Genomic DNA, 15,101 nt, shown 5'->3' on the forward strand with positions numbered 1-15,101 from the left:
AAATCGAGTTTTCCCATTTTCTATGGTTGTGGCTTCTTTTAAATCATAAAACTTGTTAAAAGTCTTAGTGGGGGTGACCGTTATTATATGTGCAAAGTTTTATCCCAATCGCATAAGTATTTACGGAGATTTGGGTACTTTTGTTTCAAAATCGAGTATTGCATTTTCTATGGTTGTGGCTCCTCTAAAATTATAAAACTTCAAAAGTCTTCGTGGGGTGACTGTAATTATATGCGCAAAGTTTCATCCCAATCGCATAATTATTTGCGGATATTTGGGTACTTTTGTGTCAAAATCGAGTATGTATTGCATTTTCTATGGTTGTGGCCCCTCTAAAATTATAAAACTTGTCAAAAGTCTTCGCGGGGTGACTGTTATTATATGTGCAAAGATTTATCCCAATCGCATAAGTATTTACGGAGATTTGGGTACTTTTGTGTCAAAATCGAGTATTGCATTTTCTATGGTTGTGGCTGCTCTATAATCATAAAACTTGTCGTTTGGAAAGTAGAACTTTTCCAAATTCGTGCGAAAAAAGCCAATAGCAAAGGTTTTTCTCGTACGCAAATATTAAATAATCGCATAAATCATAAAATTTTGGCATGTCTCTATGCGCCAATCATAAAATCCAAACGTTTCTCTATGCGGCTGAGCCCACAAAAATATAATTTCTTATACCGTCAGTCGGTATCAAGAAAATTCTCCATGAAGGTGTTTCATTTACGCTATTAGGAAAAATATTGTTCCTAACTCATGTGGAAAGTGCCTTTTCTTCCCAAATATTATCCATTTGCATGTTCATAATTCCCGAACGATGAATCAACCGAGATGAGATACACGTTGAAGAGAATAACATTCGAATTTGCCACCTGTTTATCAGAGTGCCTTGGCAGTATTTCATTTTCGACCCTCTCGCGCATCTTCTGATCAGATGTTGTTTTCGCTAGTTGTAATTTTAAGTGATCTAGAAGTCTGATAACTGAGCTGATTTTCGTTTCACTTCGTGGTGTTTCAGTTTCGAATGACAATATGTCTGAGTTATTGCTTGTAATTACGGTAATTCGAAGAGGATTTTCGAACAAAAATGTAAGTGTTACTGATTCTTGCCATATCAATCGTGTCATAATTTGTTCTTATTATGTACTTTGGTTACTTTTCCTCTTAATTTCGAGTTGGAAATAGCTTGGAAATGTAGAATATGATTGTAAATTTTGTTGATTTATATTATCGCCTACTTTCATGGTCATTCAACAGTACCTATACTATATGAAATTAGAAAATTTCACTCGAAATATTGATCATTTATATTAATTCTGTATAAAAATTGCAATAGAATTTATCTCCGATATAGTTGTCAAATTTCATATCTGTGCGCATCCTAAAAGCACAGAATTCGCTATGGCCCACTTTTTGTCAAATATTGAAGTTTTTTTCGGCGAGTAGTACCTATTTCTCTATGAATTTTTGATGATTGAGTTTCGAAAAAGTTTTTATACCTATTTATTATTTTCAGAAGTGAGAGCTGATGGATATTTGTATTATATTGGAGCAGAAGTCTTGAATTGTGACTGATTTTTCATTGGGACTTCATCTTCGAGAGAGTATGAGATGAGGGAAAAATACGTCTTTGAAATGAATAAGTACTCAACATGTCTCCTCCTTTTTGGGAAAAGAATACGGAAAGGAAAGATTTGACAAAGTAAGAGACTTCATATTCCAGTATTATATAAGAATGCAATCTCAAACGTTCTCTATTGTCGTGAACCTGTATCTGTCCCAATGTCTGCAATTTTAGAATTTCGAGTCGAAAAAGGTCTCAAACGAAAGAAAATATTTCTTAAAGGTGTCCACACATGTCGATCAGAACTGTCAGTTTTCTTTAGACTACTCACGACAATAATTAGGTTGAGATATCAATCTGAAAGACATTCAGGGATTAACGATATTGAGCACTTGGTACCTGTCTCGAATATTCCAGCGCACGCCCCTGTCGTGGTTTTGGAATCATCTGTGTACAGGGTGGGCAAATAAGCGAGGTAAGCGGCTATATCTCAGGATCCACTCATCGTAGAGACTTGCGGTAAAAAATTTTACCACTAAAGTGTACAAGAGAACACACTGAAAATTGTTTTGAAGTTCATACCTCTACCGCTAGGGGGCGTAATAGCTACCGTCGAGTAGAGTATGAAGTTGAAGAAAAAATATCATCACTGTAATCCTTGTGAAATTCTCTATCTTTTTGAATTGTCACTTTCCATTTTACGACATCAAATAAGGGTAGGTGAAAGAGAGAAATCTGACTGATTGAAATGCCTGTAACTTCAGTTTGGCTCAACATTTTTGAGCAAATTAGATCACGTCTGAAAGATAATATCTTGTTGATTGAGGACAAAATATACTCATGATAAATTTGTTTTTGCTGCTTTCGATAGGGGGCGCTAAGTCAGAAGTTCATTGTTTTGTTCATTTTACTCCGAAGTTTCAAATGTTATGATAGGATTTTCTTAACAGAAACAGAAGTTCCATCAATTTTGCATGAAAAAACCTGAAGGTCGCAAAGCGATCATTTCAGGCGGTCTGAAGTTATGGCCGAAAGAAGATATTCTTCAATTGATGCACTGCGAAAAACCAAATTATGTCTTTAAGTTCTAACAAAAACAGAAATCCCATCAAATTTGTATGAATGGCCGAAAGAAGATACAATTCAGTTTTTCAGTGCATCAGTTGAAGAATATTTTTTTTCGGCCATAACTTCAGAACGCCTGAAGCTATCGCTTTGCGACCTTTTGGGGTTTTCATACAAATTTGATGGGATTTCTGTTTCTGTCAGAACTTAAAGACACAATTTGGTTTTTCGCCGTTTTCCGAATATTAGAACAGATTTTCAAAATTTCGATGTACAGGGTGTTGTTACGCGGATTCAAACGATTCATAATTTCTTGTTAACCCGGACCTGGATTTTCAAGGCGGTTATTGCATGATAAGTTTGTGCTCTCAATTAGGAACATATTTGCCAAATATGAAAAAAATATACCGGGTGGTTCGTTCGATATGGCCTCAGAAAGAAACGGGCAACATTCATAAAACACCCTGTATCTCGGCTACGAAGCCAGTAAGACCCAATAAATGGGGTATCTCCAGAACCGCCTTGGTGCCACCTATGCACCTGTGAAGTATTTCCGTTTCCCAATGAAACACCTTGTATAATATCGACCATCGAAAGACCATAAAGTCAACGACGTTTCGACAAAGATATTCCGATCATCAGAACCTAAAGGTCCCCATACACTTCCGTCGAGCACGAAAGAACGTAACGTCCCGATATGCGTGAAAATTATATAGGGGGTCCCCCTAGCAGCCTCCATGCCCTCGGTACCGTCATATCGCGTTGATCCCCCCGTTCGTTACGACCCACCTCCCTACCGCAACCCCGCTCCGGCCTGCACCCTTCAGGGCACCACTAACCCACATCCATCCCAGTCGACCTGCCGGGACACACATCTTCCTACGGGATCCGGCCGGTGGATGCGCCAGGCGCCGCGACGCGAACGACGTCCGACTCAGTCCGCCGCCAAATCTGCTCCAGACGTGACGCGATCTCTACGCGACCATAGAAAATGTGCGCGCACCTTTGCCACTCGCTCTACGTAGTTCTATGAATCGTATAGTGTGGTCGAGAGATAACGTGGTTTTTTTGCCAGGAGGACTTGATTGGATTTTGGAGAGTTTTTGGGACTTTTTAGGAACGTTGTTGGTAGTTTGGTTGTGTTAGCTGGAAGTTAGACTGCTTTAGGTAAGAGTCGAGATATTTGAATGGAAAGTGCTTCTTCTTAGAATTTGAGGAAGCAGGAGTAGTTTCAAAATTAACACTCTGTGGTCCATCAGCGGATGACATGACGAATAAATCGGTTCTCTATCAGACTGTTATGTTTTTTAGATGCGTATGAAGTCTATACGAAATATGCTTCACCCTTACTATTGAAATTTTAAGCATATTTGCACGACAATTGTGCAAAGACGTCCGAATTCTTGTAACAAAAAAAAAAGAAATCCAACGAACATTTTTCAAAATTTCGAGCAACGAAGCATTAAAATCAGGCGTTTTTAGAATCATACTCTCAATAATGACGGATGTTTTTTTAGAGATATAGAACTTAAAATTACAATAAAACAACGATGGATTGACATGATTTTTATTCATCCGCAAGATAATCTTGTGGCATTACATTTTAAATATGATTTCTGGCATATGACCGCCACGGCTGGCTCGGATGTGGTCCAATCTGGACGTCCAATTTTCGATGACTTTTTACAACATTTGTGGCCGTATATCGGCAATAACACGGCGAATGTTGTCTTCAAAATGGTCGAGGGTTTGTGGCTTATCCGCATAGACCAATGACTTTACATAGCCCCACAGAAATTAGTCTAGCGGTGTTAAATCACAAGATCTTGGAGGCCAATTCACAGGTCCAAAACGTGAAATTAGGCGGTCACCAAACGTGTCTTTCAATAAATCGATTGTGGCACGAGCTGTGTGACATGTTGCGCCGTCTTGTTGGAACCACAGCTCCTGGACATAATGGTTGTTCAATTCAGGAATGAAAAAGTTAGTAATCATGGCTCTATACCGATCACCATTGACTGTAACGTTCTGGCCATCATCGTTTTTGAAGAAGTACGGACCAATGATTCCACCAGCCCATAAAGCGCACCAAACAGTCAGTTTTTCTGGATGTAACAGTGTTTCGACATACACTTGAGGATTAGCTTCACTCCAACTGCAGCAGTTTTGTTTGTTGACGTAGCCATTCAACCAGAAGTGCGCCTCATCGCTAAACAAAATAAAATGGACGTAGTGCGCGATACGTATTCCGCACAGAACCATTATTTTCGAAATAAAAGCGTTGTTCGGGTGTGAGTCTATTCATGAATTGCTAAACCAAACTGAAAATAAATCACTTGACAGCTGTTAAATCAGTTGCCATCTTGAACAGTAATGCCAACTTAAAGTTATATACCTCGAAAAAACACCCTTTATTATTGTTGTTTTAGAATAAAAAATATTCAGATCGAAAGCTCATTTACTATGTTGACTTGAAATCTTCAATTAGTATGACCAGAATCATAAATATTATTTGAATCCCTGCTACTAAAAGAGACATTAATAGCACATTAATCCTGGACACCATTATATTAATGAAAAAAGAATAGTTTTTGTATGTAATACAAAATCAAATATAATATCTCTACCTACGTTCTAATGGAAAATCGACACCACCATACATTACATTAAAATAGAGTACCTACTAATTACACAAAGAGGTAAAGAGAAGCTATTTTCATTGGCTTTATTATGAAACTTGTTTCAATGATAATTCCATTAGGAGTTATATCAAGTTCGAACTTTTCAAACAAGCAGGAATGTTTATGTTTTGTTCCATTTCAAATTACCAAAGCACTAGTTGCATCCCTTTTTATAAGGGTGAATGTGAATAGGTTTTTTTCAATCTTAATATTTCACCGGAAAAAAGAAACTTGACCCGCAGTTTCTTTGATAATTTCAACTCAATGAGGATACCACATTATAACGTAGACAGAGTAATACAACGGAGAATAATTTAACACCTTCTTCCATGATCGTTTTTTCACCTTACGATTCGCCTACAACTGCGGTAGGCATCTTCAGAGGTTGTAGATTGAAACTCGACACCACATTACTTTCAATAGGTTGTTTCAGTCATGATACGTTAATTCATTTATGAACACCGTATCTTGAAGAGAACAATCGAGATTCCTACCGCAATTGTAGGCAAAATGTTTGGAGTTAAACCTCTTGAACAACGGCAATGAAATCCTTCATTAAAATTTAATTAATTTCAGCAATTATACTTCACAACTTAGTTCATTCTTTATATTTGCCGAATCAATATCGATAAGTTTCGATATATGTTCGGCTGCGGTTGTAATGTCAAAACTTTATGCGAAATTCATGGCATTACCGAATACCCAAACTACTTGCTACATCGTTCCTGAAATTCCTCCATAACAGCCCCTTGTCTTTCCAGTAATAGTTAGAGCTTTACCTTCCAAATCTCTTTAAGGCTTCTCTTTCTACCTCTATTCTAATGTCTCTCTACAGACTGCCTTGAGTTTTGGAGCCTAATCCCAAGCACTGAATTGAGCACACCACTGAGAATCCCTGTTCATTAAAAGAAATGAAGCCTATTACGCCAAGATAATTTGATGAAAACAATAAGGGGATAAGTTCTATTCACATTAATTTCAAACTACGGGGAAGTTGAATGTCTAATAAAATGAGAAAATTAACTAATAACTTCTAATTTTAATTTTCAATGGATTACTTGATGGAAATTCATTATCAAATAAAAAGAAATGATTTCCTCAAATATTTTTATATTAACGACAATTGTTTCGTCAACACTCTGGCTTTTTCAGGTCAATTTTACATTATGACTGATAAAAAACAGAGCTTGTAGGTACAGGGTGTTTCACGTGAGCGAGTCACTGGATTTTGTGGCTTATCCTTCGAGCAGAATTAGAAACCGTTTTTCCGAAAAAAAAATTTTTGGCAAATTTGACTTGTTTTCAAAATAAGAAGGTCTATAGAAAAATTCTCATCTATTGTTTCTTCATTTGAACTTCCGGTTTTCGAGGAAACGGAAATTTTTCTTATTTTCTGAATAATCAGTCGATTCTGAATTAAAATATGTAGATATAGTGGTAGTTTCATATTTATTTCAAGCTATTCCATTCAAAATCAACCTGAGGAAATTCAGATTCCATATTCGGAAAATATATCCCTGTTGTCTATGGTTCTACAAATATTTGATTGTCAAATTTTTAAGTTTTCATTCAAGATTATAATAGAAGCCACTATCGTGGTAAAAGGAGGAGAAAAAGAGAGAGATTAATATAGAAGCTTTATATTTCAGCTTTTATTATACCAAAACGAGAATGAAAACTTCAAAATTCGACAATCAAATATTGATCGATCTACAGAAACATGGATATAATTTTCCGAATATGGAAACTGAATTTCCTCAGGTTGATTTAAATGGAATTGCTCGAAAAAAATACGCTATAATATTGGAAAATATTATGAAATATTGAGCAATTTATCACAGGAATTTGGACAGAAATAATATTATAAATAATCAACTATGATTTTGCCAATGTTTCGGAACTTCTTGTTCCTTTTTCAAGGCTGAAAATAAAGCATTTATTAATCATAAATAGAAACATTGAACATTGGATTTCATACGTCATCATAAAACTAATAAAATATATATTTAAAATAATTAGCAAGAAAAAGTGTTCTGTTTTCTTGAAAACCGGAAGTTCAAATGAAGAAATAATTGGGGAGAAATAGTCTCTAGACCTTCTCCTTTTTAAAATCAGTAAAATTCGCACAATTTTTTTTTGTTGGAAAAACGGCTTTTCCTCAATAATTTTTTACACTTTGGATAGATAGTTTTTCCGATAACATATGTAGATAGCCCGTGAAAATTACTATCATTGTAATGGGTCACTTTTCAATATTGCTCGAAGGATAAGCAGTGACCCACTTACGTGAAACATTCTGTACATTGGACATTTGCCGCCTAGGATTTCCAAACTATCTGAAGATATTCAACAATGGGGATAAGCTTACATATGTTCATTCAAAATTTTGGGAATTATACCTATTTATTTCGAGAGATTATGAGAGTGCTGGTCTTTCATTTTTCTTCTAATCTTTCATTAAATTTTTCCGTCAATAATGAACCGATTTTGGAAATTTTAACTGGGTCGGGGTTTATGCCACCTGCATGGGGGTTGTTTTTGTTTTTTTCGGAACAAATTCAGGATGGAAATCAGTCTCGCCCATAACAGAAGTTGACCTGTTTTTTTCAATCTTCGATGATTCCTGGTTACTGAGTTCTGGGGGGAATTTTCGTTGGGAAACCCTGTATGAATCGGTTCTATGAAAATCGTCAGCTACCGAATTGCGAGTGGAGTGAAAAAAAATCAATCCCCACCTGGGAGTTTCCCAGGCCAGGGTTACTTTGATTCGTTAAACCGTTTATCTAATCTGGATATCAGTAGTGATAGCTTATGACGTTCAGCTGAAAAATCTCAGTCGCATGAATCGCTAATGAGCAAAGTAGGTTACGTCGCAACCGCCATTAATCTTGTTAGAATTGTATTTCATCAATTAGTGTCAACACAAAAGCTCTATTTGTCATTCGGAATTACTGTGTTTTTATCCACGTCAAATGTTGAGCTATGTTTGGATGGAAATCGAAGTTGTAATTTGATATATTAGTTGATTGTTATGTTTTTGTGAATGGAATGGAAAGTTATTAAACAATTTGGGAAAACATTCTGCATTTCATTAAAAATTATCTGAAGCAGTGGCGGATATACAGATTTGCCGCCTGTAGGCAATTCAACTTTTGACGTCTTCTGATTTTTATACCTTAGTAAAATTCTAACTCTATAATTTGTCATTTCCGGTCCATCAACTTTTCCCAAATGGTTATTATCATTGAATAATGTAAACTAAGGAACCATACCAAAAGAATAATCAAAATATATAAGTGAAGAATATTTCAATCATGTACCACATTCATGGTAAAGTAAAGGTTTCATTTTCAAAAACTATACTCACATAATATAAATAAAGCTTACACAGAAAATATACATTTGACGAAAGTTGATGAATATTTTTTTACACTCATGGTTTAAGAACAATGAAATTCATTTCCTTTCTCAATTAGGTATCTGTTAGTATAACAGTTTCAGTTGAATAATTTAAGCAGTACAATAACTTTTTGCGAGACTTTAAATTCGCAAAATCATTAATTATATCATTGTACAAAATCTTATTCATTGGTATATTTTACAAAGCCTTTAGCAATTGTTCATGTACCAGGAGATCTGGAAATATTGAGTATTTGGTTCTGCATATAGGACTATATATTGTTTTTTGTTAAATATGTTAAATTTTCTCTAATTTTCGAATTTCTTACTTTGTGTGTGTAATAACTTTTTTTTTAATTCTGAAAATCGAAATGAAAATTGATAAGCTCGATCTGACGCCCCTTCAAATTTTCCGCCCTAGGCTTCATTTTACTGTGCCTCCTGGTAAATCCACCACTGGTGTAAAGGATTTTACTATAAGAGGTTTCATTTTGGAAGGCCCTCTGTCTGGAGAGTTATCATTTTTTAAGCTATGAACGTTTGACTTTTGAGAAGTAAATATACGCGTCAAGAACGCATCGAAATTGTTAAAATTCACTACAAAAATGGTGAAAGTAATTCACAGTTCACGAAACTCAAGCCCTGGGTTTTCGTGAAGCAACTTCTCGTCGCCCTCTAGTGAAACTGGTGGTGAAATTTGAGCTGTTGGGAGAACTTAGTGATGCAAAGAATCGAAAACGTGTTCGTATCTCAAAAACAACTGATAATATTGCTGCTGTAGTCCCTAGTGTTGTCGAAAACCCGGATTTGTCGATTCCCCATTGATCTTAGGGATATGGCAATCCTTAAACGACAATTGGAAAATATTGATGTGGACGACGTTTTTTTTTCATCGAAAAGGCGCTACCTGCCACATAGGCCAATAAACTATCGCAATTTTGCAGGAAAAGTTTCCAATATATGAGCTTCTACTTCTGAGCTACTATCTTGTAGTAATCTTGTTATAGTTTAGGGAAGAGTTAACTGGTAAGGAGGTGTCACCTTTTTGCTAGTTGATCGGCTGATTCTATACCTTCAACACCACTATACCCTGACATATTGCCTCTATTGTAGATTGTAGATTTAAGGGTGCTTTCATAGCATCATGAACTTATGGTGTATTGTGTCCATCAGAGCTGTTCTCTGTCGTCGTAGTCTACAGCTATCTTCCAGTTCCAAAGTTCTAATGAACTTCAGCATCTGGGATGGCTCCTAGGAGGTTTCTTCCTTACTTCTCACGTCTCTTGTCCAAAGCAGATTTTGCGTTGTCTAGAGATGGCGAGGCATTGCATCATCAGTTTCTTTGTCCTACCCACAGAATCTGCTCTCGTCGTAATCTGATGGTCTAATTGTCATAAGGTATCCAGTGAGGAGTTCTACCATATTCTTGATCCATATACTCCTCAGATTTTGCAGAATCAAGTTTCGAAGAAACTTTTTGAAATGACCAAACCCAGCAAAATTCCACCAGATTGTTTCTTTTTCGGCTTTTTTATTCTTTTTTTTTATAAGTACATTTACCTAAACCACAGAAAGATTCTGGGCCAATGAAAGTAGTTTGTGCTTCATTTCTAGCATATTGTTGGCAAGTGTTGGCCTCTTTATATTCTTCAATTCTCGAGTGACTGGGAAACCAGACCTTGTTATTCTTGGCTATTTCATACAGTTTTTTCGGCGCTCTATGAGATGTTTTCTTTCGTATGTTATCGCAAAAATGGCTCATAGAATGATAACCTCATGTTGAAAGGAGCGAAACAGTCATCAAAAACCATATCGTATGTACTTTTGAGCATTGAAACCCTTTTTTTTTGTATCTTGAAGCATTATCTTTCAATTACCACTATCTAATCCAAACATAACTCGTGAGCTTTGCAACCAATAATATCCCTCAACTCTCAACTCCCAACGAATCATCTCCTATCAAAATAACACCGAACATCCTCTGTCTCGAAATCTCCAAACATCCTCCAACAATCCCAGCAAATTCTCGAAACAGGACCTCCCTCTCCCACATCCAGGAAGTGACAATACACTCAGAATAATTGTGCCCTTACAAAGGATAACAATAATCTGCACGGACTGTGATAATATTATTCAAACAGGATTAAACGGAAAATTATTGCGCGGATCCTGGGTCCTGCAATTATGCCTGGGCTTCTTGTAGCGCTCGGACGATCCAAGGAACAATTGCTAGCTTCGAGGGCTCGGCCACAGAACCGGGCGATAATTTTCTTCTTCTCCTTGTGGCCGGCTTACGTCCTTGTTGACTTCCGAGCGGCTGTTTGAACAGGCACAATTTCCGCAGCGAAATGGAAAAACTGAACTTTTCAAATTGGAATTTTTCTGATCTTCGGACGCCTCTGAAGTTGCTAGCGAGGTTGGTTTTTTGTTGTGATGAGTTTTAGACCTTGCAATGGGGGAAATTGGTTGGTTCGAACATTTTGTAGGCCGTTACGCGTTTGAGTGTTTTTTCAAGTTTATTGTTCTGGGGACAATGATGACAGTGAATACTAAAATATAGAATGGCCCAAATTTTTAAAAATCTAAGTTGATGGGCAAAATCGTTCTTTGCCTCCTGATTTAGACCCTTATGAATATTTTTTGTTCAAATTCTGAAATATACACATTTCTTCCAACTGAAATTCAGAAATCAATTTTTTTTTTGTTGAACTCCGATGTCTCAGAATCTATTATTTAGATTTCCTTGGAATATTTGTGTCTTTATAGAATTATTGTTTAAGTTATCAAAATTTAAGCTATGTAGCTTTCAGACTGAAAAAAAAGTGATGTTTTCATGATATGAACTACAGAGTGTCTTTCGGATAATACACTGATTTGTTTGGGATTTGTTCGGATATTTTCAAGAGAGGGCGAAAAATCTCCAGATGTCAGTTGATGCAAGGTTAGAATTTTCTTGGGATGTTGAGGTAATAACAAAAACATGCAGCAATTTGAAAAAAAAATTCAATAGGAAAACCGATTTCACCACAAATGTAGAGTTTTCCAATAAGAGGTAAAAAAATAATGATTATATTTTGAGAGGAACCTATAGATGTTTATATCAAAGAAAAGAGGAAGGTATGAAATAAACAATGGAAAACGATATCAGCCAAATGGCCGCTACGGCTACAGTTGCAGCATCATATCATTTTCATGATCATAAATTCGCACATATCAGGGTGTATGTCTTCGATTAGTTCACGAATTCCATCTTTAACGTCATAAATCGATTGTGGGGCATTGGCATATCTTTCACGTAACTCCAAAGCAAAAAGTCTAAAGGTGTTAAATCACATGATCGCCGTGATCAATTGTGATCAACCCTTTGAGAAACAACACAGATTGATCTGGAGAAATGCATCCAGACTTACAGAAGAGGAAAAATTTGTAAAATTTTCTCCGTTTTGTACAGCTACAACGACCTAAGATTCGAGCTATTGTTGAACTGGTCACAAAGCACTGTTGGTTACATAAACTTCTGTGCTTCATAGGGTTGCCTGCAGATAAAATTTGCAAACTCTGCAAATTGGACAAAATGTACAGAACTGGGAACTGGCCACCTGAAGAATGTTACATTTGTGCAAGTCAATTCATACTAAGGCGTACAATTTTGCTTTCGCCGTTTTTTTTTTCCGAAATTCGAGGCTTTATTTTAAAAAACTAGTTATACATTTATGATCAAAGTATTGTCCATCGCTGGCCACTACTTTCTTCCATCTTTCGGGAAGCGAACGAATCCAGCATTGAAAAAACTGGTAATTTTATGAAGCGATTCAATTTTTTACTTCTTCATAAGACCGAAAGTAATGGTCAGCCAGGCCATGTGCCATTAATCGAAACAAGTGATAGTCCGAGGGAGCAACGTCTGGAGAATAAGGCTCTTTTTTACCGCCATGCTGGTCTTCGACGTCGAAACCACCGTTCTTGAAACCACTTTCGGTACGTTCTATCACAAATAGCGGCCTCATCAAAGGTATTTGAGAGCATTTGATGAGCCTCATCCGCAGATTTCTTCATATCTAAGCATAATTCGAAACTTTCCGCAAATGACGATTATTTGGCACGTTCAATCGAGAATAACTGTATGATGCAGACACAAACGGCCTAATATGGCGATGGCGTTAGGTTTACAAATACCTGAGCATCTATCACAAAATGGCGAAAACAAAGTTGTACACCTAATATAATTTTCAAAACGTTCATTGAACGATTCTGTAGTTTAAACTGTGGTTACAACAACTTCAATATAAAACTGTATCCAGTGTGAACTCAAACCTTTGAATCTTGCACCCTTAATAATACACCCTTCATTAAATCCAAATAAAGCCACTTGCCTCCAGTAAATCAATCACCAAAGCATTCGTCGATCCTCCAATAAAACGGCTACCCATCCACTAAAAAAAAAAACTTCGGGAGATCATTCGCATAAAAGTACCAGAAAATCCAATTAGGGCGTCCATCCAGCAGACCCCGGCGTCGGTTAAAGAACCGGGGGATGGCCTAATGCATATCGGCGAAATATCGAACCACCACCCCCGCCAATCCCTAAAATTTTCCATAAACGGCGAACTCCGAAGTTCTCCACAACTGGCAGATCTGAAACCCGAACATGTCTCTCCGATAAGTTCATTTCAATTTCGTCGCGAGCTGTCTAAGAGAGACTGGCCCCCCGATTGCGATCTCTCCGATAAGGCTCCCAGGAAGAAACAAAGACCAATAAGAATGTATATAATGCGCCCCGGGTCTTTCTTGGTCCCGGGTTTTATATTCAGCAACGACGTCCCGGATCTTGATTGCCGTGAAATTGCGTTTGTATGACTGGTCGACCCGATTATTGCCGGTCTGGAGGTTTACAAGGCGAGGTGGAAGGCTAGATTGGGGTCATTTTGATATATTGTTTTCATCAGTTGAAATCGAATAATACTAATTTTATATTATGGTCTTTTTTCGGACACTGAGCTATTTCCCTAACACAAATTTCTTTTAGAAACGAACTCCTAGTTGGATCTTATGTGCAATTCCAATTTTCTTCTTAATACCCTCTGGCAACCTCACTTGACTTCCATTTACCCAGGTCTCAGAGATCTAAAGTATTTCCATCAGTGTTGACAAGAAATGTTGCTGTAAAGGGTGTTTTTTTTCGAGGTATATAGCTTAAAGTAGGCATTACTGTTCAAGATGGCGACCAATTTAACAGCTGTTAAGTGATTTATTCTCAGTTTGGTTTGGCAATTCATCATGAATAGACTCACACCTGAACAACGCTTGCAAATAGTGCAATTTTATTTCGAAAATAATGGTTCTGTGCGGAATAAGTATCGCGCACTACGTCCATGCGATGAAGCGCACTTCTGGTTGAATGGCTACGTCAACAAACAAAACTGCCGCATTTGGAGTGAAACTAATCTTAAAGTGTATGTCGAAACACCATTACATCCAGAAAAACTGACTGTTTGGTGCGCTTTATGGGCTGGTGTCCGTACTTGGTCCGTACTTCTTCAAAATCGATGATGGCTAGAACGTTACAGTCAATGGTGATCGGTATAGAGCCATGATTACTAACTTTTTCATTCTTGAATTGAACAACCGTGATGTCCAGGAGCTGTGGTTCCAACAACACGGCGCAACATGTCACACAGCTCGTGCCACATTCGATTTATTGAAAGACACCTTTGGTGACCGCCTAATTTCACGTTTTGGACCTGTGAATTGGCCTCCAAGATCTTGTGATTTAACACCACTAGACTGCTTTTTGTGGATTTATGGGAAGTCATTGGTCTATGCGGACAAACCACAAACCCTTGACCTTTTGGAAGACAACATTCGGCGTGTTATTGCCGATATACGGACACAAATGTTGGAAAAAGTAATCGAAAATTGGACGTCCAGATTGGACTAAATCCGAGCCAGCCGTGGCGGTCATATGCCAGAAATCATTTTTAAAATGTAATGCCACAAGATTATTATTATTATCATTATTATAAACAGATACTGAGATGAGGCCATATGGCCTATAAATCTCATACAAGAAAGAAAAATAAACACCTTAGGAGATAAATGTAAGAAACAAAACAAAAAACATTCTAAGCAAAAATAGAGTCTAATCTGTTTTTGAACGAATTCACACTCCCAGCACCCACGACACTCTCCGGTAAAGAGTTCCACCTACCGAATACCCGATTCGGCAGGAAAGACTCTCTCGCACGTGTACGAAACACCTCGTGGTATAACTTATACTGGTGGCCCCAGAGATGATTTTCGTTCATCATAAAGATGTCAGCGAGATCACCACCAATAAAATTGTTTAAGATGCGATAAGTCACAATCAAGTCACCCCGGACACGACGGTCACTAAA

The 15,101-nt window shown here is 37.1% G+C and overlaps 1 protein-coding gene across 2 annotated transcripts in view; it reads left to right on the top strand.

The window, feature by feature from the left end:
• The first annotated feature begins 3,585 nt into the window (after positions 1-3,585).
• The window catches only part of LOC123685226 (teneurin-a), a 556,414-nt gene continuing 544,898 nt past the window's right edge, over positions 3,586-15,101 (top strand). Inside the window, exon 1 of one of the 2 annotated variants that reach the window (XM_045624845.1) lies at positions 3,586-3,793. The gene's annotated coding sequence lies outside the window, so the exon portion shown is untranslated. The remainder of the gene's footprint in view (positions 3,794-15,101) is intronic. The other variant, XM_045624846.1, reaches the window with a different exon arrangement.

The sequence above is a fragment of the Harmonia axyridis genome, chromosome 7 (assembly GCF_914767665.1).
Source record: "Harmonia axyridis chromosome 7, icHarAxyr1.1, whole genome shotgun sequence".
NCBI lineage: Eukaryota > Metazoa > Arthropoda > Insecta > Coleoptera > Coccinellidae > Harmonia > Harmonia axyridis.